The sequence below is a fragment of the Galeopterus variegatus genome, unplaced genomic scaffold, assembly GCF_000696425.1.
Source record: "Galeopterus variegatus unplaced genomic scaffold, G_variegatus-3.0.2 Scaffold3629, whole genome shotgun sequence".
NCBI classification, from domain to species: Eukaryota; Metazoa; Chordata; class Mammalia; order Dermoptera; family Cynocephalidae; genus Galeopterus; species Galeopterus variegatus.
Window position 1 is genome coordinate 27,813 of NW_007729740.1, and position 14,895 is coordinate 42,707.

General features: G+C 40.4%; 1 pseudogene; it reads left to right on the forward strand.

Annotated features, from left to right (window-relative positions):
* The first annotated feature begins 9,253 nt into the window (after positions 1-9,253).
* Positions 9,254-13,144, forward strand: LOC103601213 (annotated as a pseudogene).
* Positions 13,145-14,895: the final 1,751 nt, after the last annotated feature.

A 14,895-nucleotide genomic window follows, 5' to 3' on the forward strand; every position in this document is an offset into this window, starting at 1 on the left:
TTTTTTTTTTTTTTTTTTTTTTTGTCTTTTGTTTTTTTTTTTCCGTGTCCGGCAACGGATCGCAACCCTCAGTGTTGCCCCCGTACCGGACCGGGGACCGGCAACGGGATCGCAAGCCTCGGCGTTGCTCCCGCGCCTCGCTCAGCCAGTGAGCGGGAGCCGGTCTGTATGTGGGATCCGAACCCTCGGACGGGAGCGCCGCCGCGCTTCCCAAGCGGCGCACTATCCAGTGCACCACCGGGCCGGCCCCTTCTTATCCTAAGTTAATATTTCCTTTTGAAAATGTGATGGGTTGAATGGTAACTCTTCTGCCCCCCCAAAGATATGCCTACCTCCCAATCCCCAAGACCTGTGAATATTACCTTATTTGGGAAAAGATCTTTGCATATGTAATTAAGATTTAGGGGAGTTTATCCTGGATTATTCAAGTAACCCCTAAATCCAATAATAGGTCTTTAGAGGAGACACATAGAGGAGACAGACACAGAGGAGAAAGCCATCTGAAGACAGAAGCAAAAACGACAGTGATTCAGTCACAAGCCAAGGAATGCCAACCGTCTCCAGAAGCTGGAAGAGGCAAGGAAAACAATCTCCCCTCCAGCCTCTGCTGACACCTTGATTTTGTACTTCTGGCCTCCAGACCTGTAAGAAAATAAGTATCTTCCATTTTTAGCTACCAAGTTTGTGCTAATTTCTTACAGCAGCCACAGGAAACTAATACAGGAGGTTTCTGTAAAAAATTTTCAGACTGGAAAGAAGAGCTGAAAGGTTTTTAGTAAATTGTTTGCTTTTTTTTTTATAAGTAAATTTGTTTTCAGTTTCACTCTTGCAGAGACACTGTTAATAGCAGTGCTCCTTGGTGCCCTCATTCGCTCTAAAGTGAGAGGCCCTAGATACGCTGACACCTATTGAATATCCTTCATCGATTTGCTTGTTTGTTTTTTTAAGGATTAAAGTGAACTAGCTATAAAGGAAAAGATTATTGCCAGAGTCAGAAAGCATTCTAGGTAAAAGCGTTTGTCACTCTGATGAAACCCATTCTAAAAGTATGTTGAAATTCTCTACGGCAGCAAAACAACTCAGGATTTAACTTGCTTCGTCTCTCACTTCCTATTTTCCTCTCTCTCTCTTTGCGTTTTCTGAACATTTTTTTGTGGTAGATTTTACATGTTTTAACTGATACATCTGGCTCGTTTGTCCTACAGAGCACATGGAAGATGTACCTGATTGAAGGTAGGCATGGCTATGTGTCTTGCTTTGGCCAGTCATACAGGAGCATCACTTTGGGCCGGGATTATAGTTTAACAATATAGGCTGGTAACTTTCAGTGAAACAAGGCAGATGACATTCCAGTTAGGCTATCAACAAAAGCTTGATCTTAGCAAATATTCCTTCTCCCTCTAGCAATTTTCCAGTATCTTCACATTTCATCAGTAACCTGTCTGTCCTTGAGCCAGCAACCTTGCTGTGCCACAAATCTTTATCTTACACCAGAGACTTATAGCCTGAGGAAAATTTCCAGTCCTCCGCAAGGTCAGTATTTGAAACTGCAAGACTTTGGAAAACCAGGCCCTGTAAAGTACATATGCTTTATAGTATATTCCACACTTCCTCCCTTCCTTCCTCCCTCCCTCCCTCCCTCCCTCTCTCCTTCCCACCTGTGACTGAGGACATGTGATATTTGCATCTCTGTGCCTGGCTTATTCCACTTAACATAATTTTCTCCAAGCTCATGCATGTTGCTGCAAATGGCAGAATTTCATTCTTTTTTATGGCTGAGTGGGTCCTTCTAATTCAAGCACATATCATTTAAAAAGTATTATTGTCAAAAAAATTTTAAATTTGATTGCTAGAGTTTGGATATGTTATCTCCCCAAAGCTCATGTTGAAGCCTGATCCCTAATGTGGCAGTGTTGTGAGCTGTTTGAGCCATGGGGGACAGATCCCTCATGAATAGATTAATGCCCTCTCTTGGGAGGGTGGGGTAGTGAGTGAGTTCTCACTCTATTAGTTCCCACCAGAGCTGGTTGTATAAAGGACTGTGGCACCTCCCTACCCCCTCTCTTGCTTCCTCTCACCATGCAATGTGCTCACACCCACTGGCTGCCTGCAGTTTTCCATCATGAGTAGAACCAGCCTGAATCCTGTGCCAGATGCAGCTCTCTCAGAATCATGAGCCAAATAAATCTCTTTTATTTATAAATTACCCAGTCTCAGGTATTTTGTTATAGCTATGCAAAAATGGACTAATACAGTAAACTGGTACCAGAGGAGTAGGGTGTTGCTTATAACAAATACTTGAGAATGTGGAACTGTCTTTGGAATTGGGTATTAGGCAGAGACTGGAAGAATTTGGAGGAGGAATAGGCTAGAAAAAGCCTGGGTGCTGCTGAGAGTTTAAAAGAGAAAAAGACCAGGGAATGCTTGGAATATCTTAGAAACTGATGGTTAAATGTTGGTGACCAAAATGCTCATAGAAATATGGACTATAAAGATCATTCTAAGGAGGTCTCAGATAGAAAGGAGAAGGAGCTTATTGGAAATGGGGGCAAAGATCACCCATGCTATGAACTGGCAAAAAACTTGGCTTCATTCTGCTCATTACAAAAAGTTTTATGGAATGTGAAAGATGCTGAACCAGGGTATTTGGTGGTAGACATTTCTAAGAAGTAAAGCATTTGGTAAGCTGGATTTCTATTTATAACAGCCTATACTAAGTTATGGCAGCAAAGGTATGAGGTAAAGCTGAAATTTATAATTAACAAGAAAGCAGAGAGTAAAAATTGAAAAACTCTCAGCCTGGCCATGAAAGCAAGGGTGTAGCCCAGCAACTCTTTGCTAAGGAGATGAGTACAGAAGAAAAGGATTATCAAGAGAAGGGAAAAAAGACCTTGAAGGCATTTCAGAGATCATTGAGGCTGCTCCTCCCATCACAGACCCAGAGGCCTAGTGAGAGAAATGGTGTTGGGGAATAGGCACGAGGTACCTTCTGTGGGCTCACTGCCCAGCACCACCCTGCTTCCAGCACCAGTACCCTGACTGCTCTAACTGTGGTTAAATTGGCCCCAGGTGTGTCTGGACACACAGCTTTAGAAGATACAAGCCAGAAGCCTTGGCGGCATTCACATGGTGTTAAATCTGCAGGCTCCCAGAATTTCTGATTTCAAAGGATGTATTGAAAAGCCTGGGGACGCAGGAAGAGATCTGTCACAGGGGTGGAGTCACCACATAGAATCATCACTACAGAGATGCTTAGGGGAAATGGGGGGTGGGAGTTGCAGCAGGAAAACCCTACCAGTGCCATGCCTAGGGAGAGTAGGAGCACCATGGAGACCCCAGAATTGTAGAGCTACCAGCATGTAACACCAGCCTGGGAGACTTGAGGTATGGCTGGAGACCAAGAAAGCCATAGGAGCAGAGCTTCCCAAGGACTTGGAGGCCTAACCCCGAAACCAGTGTTGAGAGGATGTCAAACATGGAGTCAAGGTACATGACTCAGCAGCTTTGAGATTTCATGCTGCCCTACGGGTTTCAGACTTATTTAGAATCTGTTACCCCTCTCTTTTGGCCTATTTCTCCCTTTGGAACAGGAATATGTACTGTATGTTTGTCTCACCATTGTATCTTGGAAATAGATAACTTGTTTTGATTTCACAGATGGGACTTTGGACTTTTGGGTTGAAACAATCATGATTTTGTGGATGAAATAAATGTATTTGTATGTGAAAAGGACATGAGTTTTGGGTGGCCAAGGGTAGAATTCAATGGACTGAATTGTGTCCCCTCAACGTTTAATGTGCTGGAAGCTTGGGGACTGTGACGGGGTTGAGGATAGGAAATCCTACTATGGTAATTTAAAGGGGGGGCCTTGAACAGGTGATTAGATTGTGAGGATCCTGCCATAGTAAATGGATCCATCCATTTCATGGTTTGATGGTGCTCATTGGCATGGCTCTGAGGGCTTTAAAAGTAGAGCCAGTGAGGAGGTTAGCTCTGCCATTCTCACCATGTGACACCCTGCATTGCTGTAGAGTCACCTCACCAGATGTACTCCCTGGACTTTGGGCTTCACAGCCTCTGAAACTGTAAGCAATAAATATTGTTTCTCTACAAATTACCTAGTTTCAGGTATTTTGTTATAACCAACAGAAATGGACTAATACACTGAACAAAACTAGATCTAACTAGTAGTTTTCTTGATTGCATCATAAGAATTAGTTTTTGCTGAGAGCTATATAGTTACAGCAGGGACAGAGGAGCATATTAAGCAACACCAAGAAGGTGCAATTAACAAAATCTAGATTGTGGAAATTTTACAGGTCTGAATTCCCATTTTGTTCAACAAATAAATTTCAAGGAGGGGAAAAGATGGGGGAACCTTTTTATTGATAGATACTAGAGGCAGACATCAACAAATTGAATTTTAAACACTTTATTTACATCCTTATGCAAACAAGTAAACTAAGAAAAAGGTAAGACAACCTGAAAAATATGAACACTTTCTTGGGTATTTGATGATATTAAGGAATTACTCTTAGTTTATTTAGGTGTGTGATATAGTTTGGATATGTTGCTTCCCCTCCACAATCCCATGCTCATGTTGAAGTCTGATCCCTAATGTAGCAGTATCAGGGGGTGTTTTGGTCATGCGGGCAGATCTCTCATGAATATATTAATGCCCGCCCTGGGGTGGGGGTGGTAGTGAGTGAGTTCTTGCCCTATCAGTTCCCATGAGAGCTGGTCATTAGAGGAACCCTGACACTTCCCCTCTCTCTCTCACTTGCTTCCTCTTACTGTGTGATCTGCTCCCACCTGCTGGCTTCCCTGCCATTTTCTACCATGAGTAAAAGCAGCCTGAGGCCCATGAAAGATGCATATGCCAAATAAACTTCTTTTCCAGAATCATATGCCAAATAAACCTCTTTTCTGTATAAATTACCCAGTCTCAGGTGTTCTGTTATAGCAACATAAAAACAGACTAATACAGTATGGTAATAAAATTGTAGTTATATTTAAAGAAAAGGATACTTATTTTTTAGGTATATATCAAAATATCTTGAGATAAAATATTATGGCATCTGGGATTTGCTTAAAATAATTCAGTGGGAAGGGATGGGGTGGTAGGTGGGAAGTAGGTGCGAGTCTAGATGAAACAAAATTTACTTGGGTTGCAATTGTTGAAGCTGGGTGATGCATAGATAGTAAGTAGTTCATTATGCCATTTGCTTTCCTTTTGTTTATGTTCACAGTTTTTCATAATACAAATTAGGGAAACATTCTCATTTTGAATATGTAAATCTATGTTCAAACCAGGGCTCCTTAGAAAAATGACTAATTGCAGGTTTGGTGAAATGTACAAGATTTCATCATACTAGAAATGAAGAAAGTTATTGAAGACTTTTTTGGGGTCGTATTGCAAGGACTTAGTGGCCTAACTTAAGAGGGTCTCATTAACCAATTTGGGCATAAATAAGAATAATAACCAGAATGGATAAAAGCACATCAAATATCTTTAAGCCAAGAAGTGTATAATAACTTTAAATAAACAATCAAACAAGCAAAACCTCATTGCTCTCCTTTGGAGGATGCTAGAGAAATAATTTATTATTTTTGAAAACTTGTAAATACAAGGAAAAATTCAAGCACGTATCTCACCTTTCCTGTGTACCTATACCTCAGCATAACCAAATAGATTACAAGGAGGAGTTACTGTCTATAGAAGCAGTATAGCTAGTAAATATAGAAGGCATGCTAGAATTAGTATATCAACATTTCGCAACCCCAATGAGAAAAGCAGATTAGATAGTGAATATTAATGGCTGCTAATAATTCAAAAGTAGACATTATATGCCTCATAATGAAAGTACACAATATCATCTAAGAAGAATTCTTATCAAAACAGTACCTGAAACTATCATTTCTAGATCTGACTATAGGAAGTACAGGGGACAGAGGAACATGTTAAATACCATCACAGGGATGCAATTAGCAAAGTCCAGACTGATAGATTCTATTGAAAAATCACCTATATTTTTCCCCTTAAATAAACTGAAAGAGAGGAGAGGGAGAGAGAAAGATAGGGAAAGAGAAAGAGGGAGAGAAGAAAAGGGAGAGAGAGAGGGAATCTATAGTTTATATGAGTCTTAAGAGACATTTCAATAAATGAATTTTATGGACATCATTTGGATCTTATTCAAAAAATATTTTTAAGAATTTGACAATTAGAGAAATTTTAACACTCTGGATATTTGAGAATAATAATTTTTATTTTTTTTAGTATTTAATGTTCTCATGACTCTTTAAAAACAAAGTAGTCTTACTCTTTTAGAGATACACTCTGAAATATTTTTGGATGTAGTGATATGAGTCTGGAATTTGTTTTATAATAACTCAGAAGGGGAGGTAGGGTATAAATGAAAAAAAATTGACCATAAGGTGATAATTATTGAAACTATAGGTACATGGGATTTCTTATTCTATTTTTTCTATGTTTGCATATGTTTGAAATTCACATAATAAAATGTTAACAACAACAACGACAACAGCAACTACAACAAAACCCAAAAAGCTAAGGAAGACATTAAGTGACTTGCCCAACACCATATATGTAATTAGGGGCAGTTCAGACCTGAAACTGAACTCTTGATTTCCAATCAAATACTCTTTCCCTTGTAACAAGCTGTTTTGCAGGAAAGCCAAACTTCTGTGGTACCAGATATCTGCCCAAAGCTTGACAAGCCAATGAGTGAACTAGGGAATACACTATGATGCTATCAAATGCTCATACAAACAGCTCTTCAGCAAGCGGCCAAGTGGCAAATTGGGATTGACTGGGAGTACAGAGCAGCTGTTGACTTTTGAAGTATTGCCCAGAGCTCTTGGCTTTTTCCCATTTGGTCTTTAAGGGAGCCATTTCAAAAGCAGACCAAACCTTCTAAATGCCCAAACAAACATAGTTGAAAGGCTGCTTAGTCTGTTCCTAGATTTTTCTTGAATGCATCATAAGAATTAGTTTTTGTTGAGATCTATATAGACAGACCAACATGGAATCGCAATGACAGCTGAGTGCCTGGGCACCAAATATTGGAGAATAATTAGGTTAAAGTATTATTTCCACAATGATTAAGATTGCTGTTTCACTAGACACTAAAACTAAGTCACCATTGCTGAAGGTCTAGCATTGTTGAGATACCTGGGCTGGCGAGGAGGTCTGTGAGCAGATGAAGAAATAATGAAGATCATACTAAAAATCAGAAAGGTGATAATGTGGCAATGGTAGCTGTACAAAACCAGGAAAGGGCATACAAATCTTTCAAAGTGGCAAATACTGAGCCAATATTTGAATACAGTTAGCTAGGCAGACTTTCACTGCCATTATACAGCACCCTTATTTCTGGGTTTTGCTGCTATTTACTCAGAGGCTGAGGATCTTCTTGAAGATCATTTCTGGAAAAGAAAGGCAGGCTCAAATTTTTCTATTTTCAGTGCTAATACTGATACTCTCACTTTTCTATAATCAATATTCAAGTATATTTCAGACAGTTGCTTCTAGTGGATGTCTATTGCTTTATCCTATCCAGTGTGCATTCCTATTTTTCTTTCTAATAGCATTCCATACTTTCCTTGAAAAATGATCACTCCCTCATCATGTGTGGGCTTAGTGGAATTATTAATCAAAATGGTTTTGCTAATTTGACTCTTTCTAGTGGGAGCTTGGATATTGCAGTTGTGATTTATCACAACAGTGGTATCCTGAAGAGAGTCACTACTGGAATAAATCACAACAGCAATATCCAAGCTCCCATTAGGCAGAGCTCTTTTCTCATTATGGTTTTTCTTCTAAGGGATTTCATTGTTTCTCCTGCAATTTCACCTTCATTTGCCCTCACTCACACCCAATCAGTATGTCTGAACTCAGATTGTGAATTCATGATCTTTCCCTTGAGCTTGGTGTGACCCATGCAAATAGACTGCATGTTATGCCCACCCCTCTCCCCCAATTCATATGTTGCAAACTAATCCCCCATGTGATGATATCAGGAGGTGGGCCTTTAGTAAGTGATTAGGTCATGAAGGCTGAGCCCTCATGAATGGGATTAATGCTCTCATAAAAGAGTCCCCAGCAAGCTCCCTGCCCACTTTTGCCATGCTGTGAGGAGTCATCGAGAAGACAGCCACATAGGAGAAAGCAGCCCTCACCAGATTCTGAATCTGCCAGGGCCTTGATTTTGGACTTCCCAGGCTCCAGAACTGAGAAATAAATTGCTGTTATTTATAAGCACTGAAACTGTGGGATTCTGTAATAGCAGCCCAAACTGACTAAGACAATGTATCTAGAAAGAAATCGAAGAGTTTCCTAAGCTTACAAGCTACCGCATCCAAGACTTATCTCCAGCCAAGTGGTTAGCAGAATTCCCGTAGGAGTTGTACCAGTTGGATTTTTAATGTTTCATTCCATTTAACTCAGTTCCTAGGACAGATTCTATGATATAGAGGTGAGTAATATATTCAGATGAATGAGGAAGACAGCATCGTCACAGCTCAAAGAATCTCAGACAGGGTCACCTCTCCTCTCACGCTTTGTGCATGTGCCTGCCACCCATCCTGCAGTGTCTTCCCTGACACGGCCTCAGTTTCTCTACCACTCCACTCCTATTCAGACTTCCTCTTATTGCTGTACCTTTGACAGCTTCTTTTCCTCTCTTTGCCTCCAATATCTGGTGGATATGTTCATATGACCTCTTACTCTCCTCCCTGTTTTCTCTCTTTGTTTTTCAGAACATTCTAGAGAGCTGCTGGTAATAGTGACAGCCTGTGTACCTGTATTTTTTGCTTTCCTTTGTCTGACCAAACAACTGAGGAGTAGCATCTTGGTCTGTCTTCAGTTGGTACAGATACCAGATCAGGGCCAGAGTTGGTTTTCCACAGGGGAGAATGCTGGGTACAATGACATACCCACACAGCTGTCTTGTCTTGGTTTTTCTAGGTTAAAACCTAAGGGACATAGTTACTTATCAGCCATCATTCATTACCTGACATCTCTTCTCTTTTTGGAGAACAGATATATCACTGAAGAATGTTGATAGTGCCAGGGAGGAAAAAACCTTTTCCCCCTGCCTTTTTAGGTTCTCTGGCTAGGGCCCTGTTAATTGCACTAAAAAGGACAGACTAACATGAGAAAAATATACCAGTTTATTTAATGTAAGTTTTGTGTTACACAGGAACATTTGCAAGGAAATGAAAACCCAAAGAAATGGCTAAGCCTGAGCATTTTTATACTAGGCTTGATGAAGAGTATAAAGTCATGGAAAAACATGGTGAGACAAAAGGGTATGAACTAAGGGTAGTAAATGGGGGAGCCCTAGCAATGGAATCTGTTCCTGCAGATTCTTCTCAGCACTCTTCCGTCTTTGAAGATAAGGATGCTCCTTTCCTTTCATTATGGGGAGGGCAACTCTCACATGAGGGTCTTATGACCTGCTTTAGGAGAGAAGGGAAAGGTCAGAAGACCCTTTCAGCACCTGCTGTTTCTCAAATTTCTTCAACCTGAAATATTCAGTGTGCTACGATGCCATATTTGGAGTGTCACATTCTTTTTTTTGTTTTTTTTTTTCCTTTTTTTGTCTTTTTTCGTGTCCGGCAATGGATCGCAACCCTCAGTGTCGCGCCCGTACCAGACCGGGACCGGCAACGGGATCACAACCCTCGGTGTTGCGTCTGCACCTCGCTCAGCCAGTGAGCGGGAACCGGTCTGTATGTGGGATCCGAACCCTTGGCGGGAGCGCCACCGCGCTCCCAAGTGGCGCACTGTAGCAGTGCGCCACTGGGCCGGCCCAGGAGTGTCACATTCTAAATCCCATCAATAGATAAGGCAGAGTTTACTTCAAGTGACTCTCCCGTTTATGTTGCCTACGTCTTTTGAAACAGATACAAAGACATTATCAGCCAAGGAAGTGAATGTTCAATCAATATCTTTCAAAGAAATTTAAACAAACAAACAAAAATAATAGCCAGGGTGTTCCGTAAATAAACGGGAGATTCCCATTTGCCTAATTTGTTACAAATTCCCTAAGATGAATAATTTCAGGGTACAAAACAAGTATTAGTGTCCCCCTCACTTTATTATGCCCACTACTACAGGAAGAGGTGCATCTTCTTGTTGATTTGTTGATGTTAAATTAGCACTTATATGTCTTTTTCTTTGTAACTTTAACAGGAATAATTATCTTGTGGAATTTTAGGTCTTATTTGAATTGTTTGTTTAAACTCAGGAATATTTTTCCTTAAACTCTGGTCCTACTAGGGGGCCCACTCATTTGGCTTTTGTGTTTGAGCCATGTAAGGAACTTGTATACTTGAAAGAATACTTTCCAAATTCAATTATTCTAAATTTTTTCATATTAATATTTATATGACTTTCAAAATTTTGCTCTCCAAAAGTATAAATTCATGAAAGAATCCCAGGAGTTTCTTCTGAGAGACATGCCACGTCAAGACCTGTCTCCTCAAGTTAATTTCTTAACCTTTACTCCATATAATGCCCACAATAGCATGCTGTGTGAAACCATTAGGATTATCTTTACTATAGGTCTTTGAGACAAATTTATATCCATGGGGAGAGTTAACTTCCTATCCATCTGTGTTCCCACTCTAACCTGCCCCTCCCCACCAAATACCTGTGTTTGATTTTCAAAAGCCATTACTACAAATGATAAATGTGGGGAAAATAGATTTTCAGAGAGAGTGATGGCACAAAAAATAAGGAGTGAATCACCACAAAGTGGTCTTCCTTAACTCTGACTAGGTTAACAACAGATTTGTCTTTCCACAGAGGTTAAATCTGACTGGTACCTCTCAACCTAGGACAGCTGGGAAAAACTGGCACTGGAGGGGACACAAAAGTACCATATTAATGTTGTTAAGATAATTAATTGGGAGGCCATTAGGCTGAGACAGTTCCAGTGCCTTGGGTTTCTACATAAGTAAACCCAAACCCAATTCAATGTAAACAATAACACAAAACTTATGTTTAGCCCATCAGAAATAGCCAACTAACTTCTAACTGGGAAGTTTCCACTGGATCATATCCAGATAAGGCAAATGCCTTGCAGTAGCCAATCAAGTCATTACTTTGCTTCTGAGTTCAACCTATGAAAGCTTGCTGCTTAGGAAGCTGCTAAAGTACAGCTTTCTGAACCTCTTCTAGTTTTGAGTGCTGCCCGGTTCATGAAACCTTTAATACTCATATAAACTATGTTAAATTTATTTGTTTAGAGGTTTTCTTTTTAAAATATTAAAGAAAAAATATTCTGACACTTGTTAAAACAATAACATAGACTTTAAGGATGTTGAGCGAGGTGTAGGAACTACTACAATGTGGTTTTGCAGTAGGGGAGAGATACTGTGCTCAATTATGAATACAACAAAGAAAAATGGGGATTTATAGCCAAGGAACAGAGTGCAGGGTTTCAGGGTTGAACTTTACTTTGAGGGTAGGACAATTCTTGTTAAACTGTACTTAAGTTAGGCCAGGGTGATCAGACATTGTCTGGGAGATGGTGGGGGATGAGGATGTGGTCAGATGTTGAGGGTGACCAGTTATGGAGGGTGGGAGATTCTGTCTGAATTGACTTGATAGGATTCTTGCTAAAACTGGTTCTAACACAGGCCTAATTGAAAAGTAAAGCTCAGAGGAGCCAGACTTGGTCCAGGAGAGAGTGTTTGTCATTAGCCCAATTTTAAAATACCAATTTGCCTATTATGTACATGAAGAATGTGGGATCTTTCTCAGAAACTGGAGCAATATAAAGAAACATGAGTGGCTTTTATTCTTTTTTGTGTTTCAGAATTTTCTCATTTTGATACAATGAATGCATATTACTCTCAGAATAGGAAATGCTAAGAAAAATCTTTAGTAGTAAAATATATGTAAGAGTAACAGCAACAACCTTTCAAGAAAAGCTTTCAGTCCTGAATTCTACCTCTCATTGTGTTATGGAACAGACTTGACAAAGAAGCGGCTGCCACTTAAAGGGTTGGAGAATCAGGTATTTTATTACAGAGGCAGGCCCAGATGAGCTAGTGCTCCAAGATCTGAGCCCCGAATTTAGGTCTTACAGGGTTTATATGGTGGACTCTTTCACTTTTGCAGCATTTGTGTACCTAGTGTAGTAATGTGTTTCATTTTCTCATCATTCAAGTAGCTATTGCAATAAGCAAGCACAGTTTACAGAAGTGGGAGTGTAGAACAGTTGGTTATCAGTAAAGCTAATACAATAAGCAGGTTCTGTTTTGAAGGCTAAACAAACTACTGAAAGAATTAATTTTGAATTTTCCCAACAATTCCATTTCTCTTTCCTTATAATTTTTGAACATTGATAGGATAGGAAAGTTGATAGGAATATAAGATTCCTGGAAGATGAGTATTTTATTTTTTAAAGAGAAAATGATAATATGTGATGGAGAGAGCCTTGAGGGTCCACAGGGGACCATCTCTTTTGCTAATGTGCAGGACAGGCTGAGCCGCACAAATTAGGGGTGTGTGCAGATCCCAGACAAGACATTAATGTGAGTTGCAGGGGAGGCAGGAGGAGGAACCAAGGAAGAACTCTCTGAGTGCCTAGAATGTGTGTTTAGAAAGCAGCAGGGCCCCACACCCCTCTCTGTCTTCTCTGCACTGGGAGCAGCTCTACAGCCACAGCCCCTCACTCCCTGAAAATGTAATGTTTGCTCCAAGTTTGTGTCTATCACCTCCTTGGTCAGGAGCACATCTCAGTTGCTGAGCCAACCACTGTGTGCTTTGGGGTTGGCAGAACCAGAGATACTGACAGATGAGAGCCTCAGCAGCTTGGCAGTCCCATGTCCCCTGAACTCCCTTGTCCCTAGATGCAACTTCCAAATCAGTGCCATTTCAAGGGACATCAACACAGCAGCCAAGTTCACTGGGGCTGGGGCTGCCACAATTGGGATGGCTGGCTCTGGAGCTGGGATTGGCACTGTGTTTGGGAGCCTCATCATTGGTTATGCCAGGAACCCTTCTCTGAAGCAACAGCTCTTCTCCTACACCATTCTGGGCTTTGCCCTCTCAAAGGCCATGGGACTCTTTTGCCTGATGGTGGCCTTTCTCATCCTCCTTGCCATGTGAAGGAGCTGCCTCCACCTCCCACATTTCTTTCTCCTGTGTCTCATCTTCCCTGTATGTTCCTTCTCCTAGATCTCCCCAGGCAACCTGGGGAAAGTGGTTGGCTCCGGGTTTGACAGAGAGAAGACAAATAAATACGGTATTAATAAGAAAAAAAAGAAAAGAAAAGAAAAGAAAAAAAAAGAAAAGAGAGCAGCAGGAATTATCTGATAGACCAGGTAAACTGCTTGTCATTTTTATAATGCAGATGAAACCAGTAATAAAGTGAAGAGCGGGCATCCTCTTACAGGACAGATCAAGCCAAATGATTATGTTTTAAATTCATTTACACACGAAAGCAAACATTTTATTTGTAGTTTCCAATACTTATCAACTTGCATAGCCTCTTGGAATGCTGATTGGGGCTGAGTAAGTAGAAAGTGAAGGATGGGAGGAGAAGGGGGTGGGGAGCATGACACCCCCCAGCTTTGCCTTCAGGCTTCCTGTGAAGTCTACCCAGCATTTGACACTGGCCATACAATGAGGATTTACACAGAAGGAAGAATTGGTTGGTTCTCTTTAGGCCACAGAAACTTCTGAATTCCAAAATGATTTTTCCTTTCATTTACCCACAAGGACCTAACCCCCAAAATATTTAATTTCTAAATTGGCGTCGAAATAATTAAAAACAAAACAAGCTCTTCACAAGAAACAAACAAAAAACCCTATTTAAAATCCCTGGAAAGCACCTAGTGAGAGCAGCATGACTGACGTGGCAAATTAGGCCTTTTGGAGAAAAATCAAGACAAAATATGGATTCATTGTTTTTCTGAAAGGCAGCCATCTTTCCAAGAGAATGTGAACACCACGTTTTATTAAGAAATTACATCTTTCCCTATGTTTTTCATCTCACTCACATACTGGCTATGGCAAGCAGGTTGAACAGATGTGATGAAAAAATTAATAGCAGCCTTGGGAACGCATAGATGAAATATTTCTTTTGAAATACCTACCTTTAAATTCCATTAGTTCAATCTGATACTGGAAGAGCCTGGATCAGGAAATGATTTACATGGCACAGGTTGTTTGTCCAGACTTAGAGGCCTCTTGTAATATGAAAAACGTGAAGATGAATTTAATAAATTTCTCCAATGAGCTGACACAGAGTTTAAAATCTTGCTTTGACTGAGACAAGTGCATTTGTTTTAGTGTTAATAAATTCACCTCAGTAAGAATTTCTTTTCTTTTTCTTTTTTCATTCTAGATTCATTCAAAGCGGCTACACATTCATCTTTGTGTAAAACCAACTCTCCTCTCTGAAAAAGCAGCAAAACCAGCCAAAGAACAAGTATATAGGATTAGCACATTATGAAGAATAAAGAGAAGCTTTCAGCTCTCTGTCATGGGTGATATTTATCACATTTTTCACGACTGGCTCTAATAACAGTGCCGAGATAAAATAGGCTTGATGCATCTCTCCTGTACATGGAATTTTACAACAGCAACTATAAGAAATCCAGGAGATGAAACACGCACTTCTCCCCTCTTGCAGTTTTTATCAGTCTTAAGAATGGGAGGTGTGAGTGTGGGGGAGGCTATTTCTACAAAAGTGGGCTTGAATTTCTGTCTGTTATGCTAATGTATTCATAGAAAAAGCTGGTGCTGAGGGCGGTTCTCCAATTAAGACAAATGAGGCACATTGAATTTCTCCCCCAGGGCACAGCAGGGGTGCTGGCAAAATCTACTTTATTCTTTTCTGTCAGGACTGAACTGGA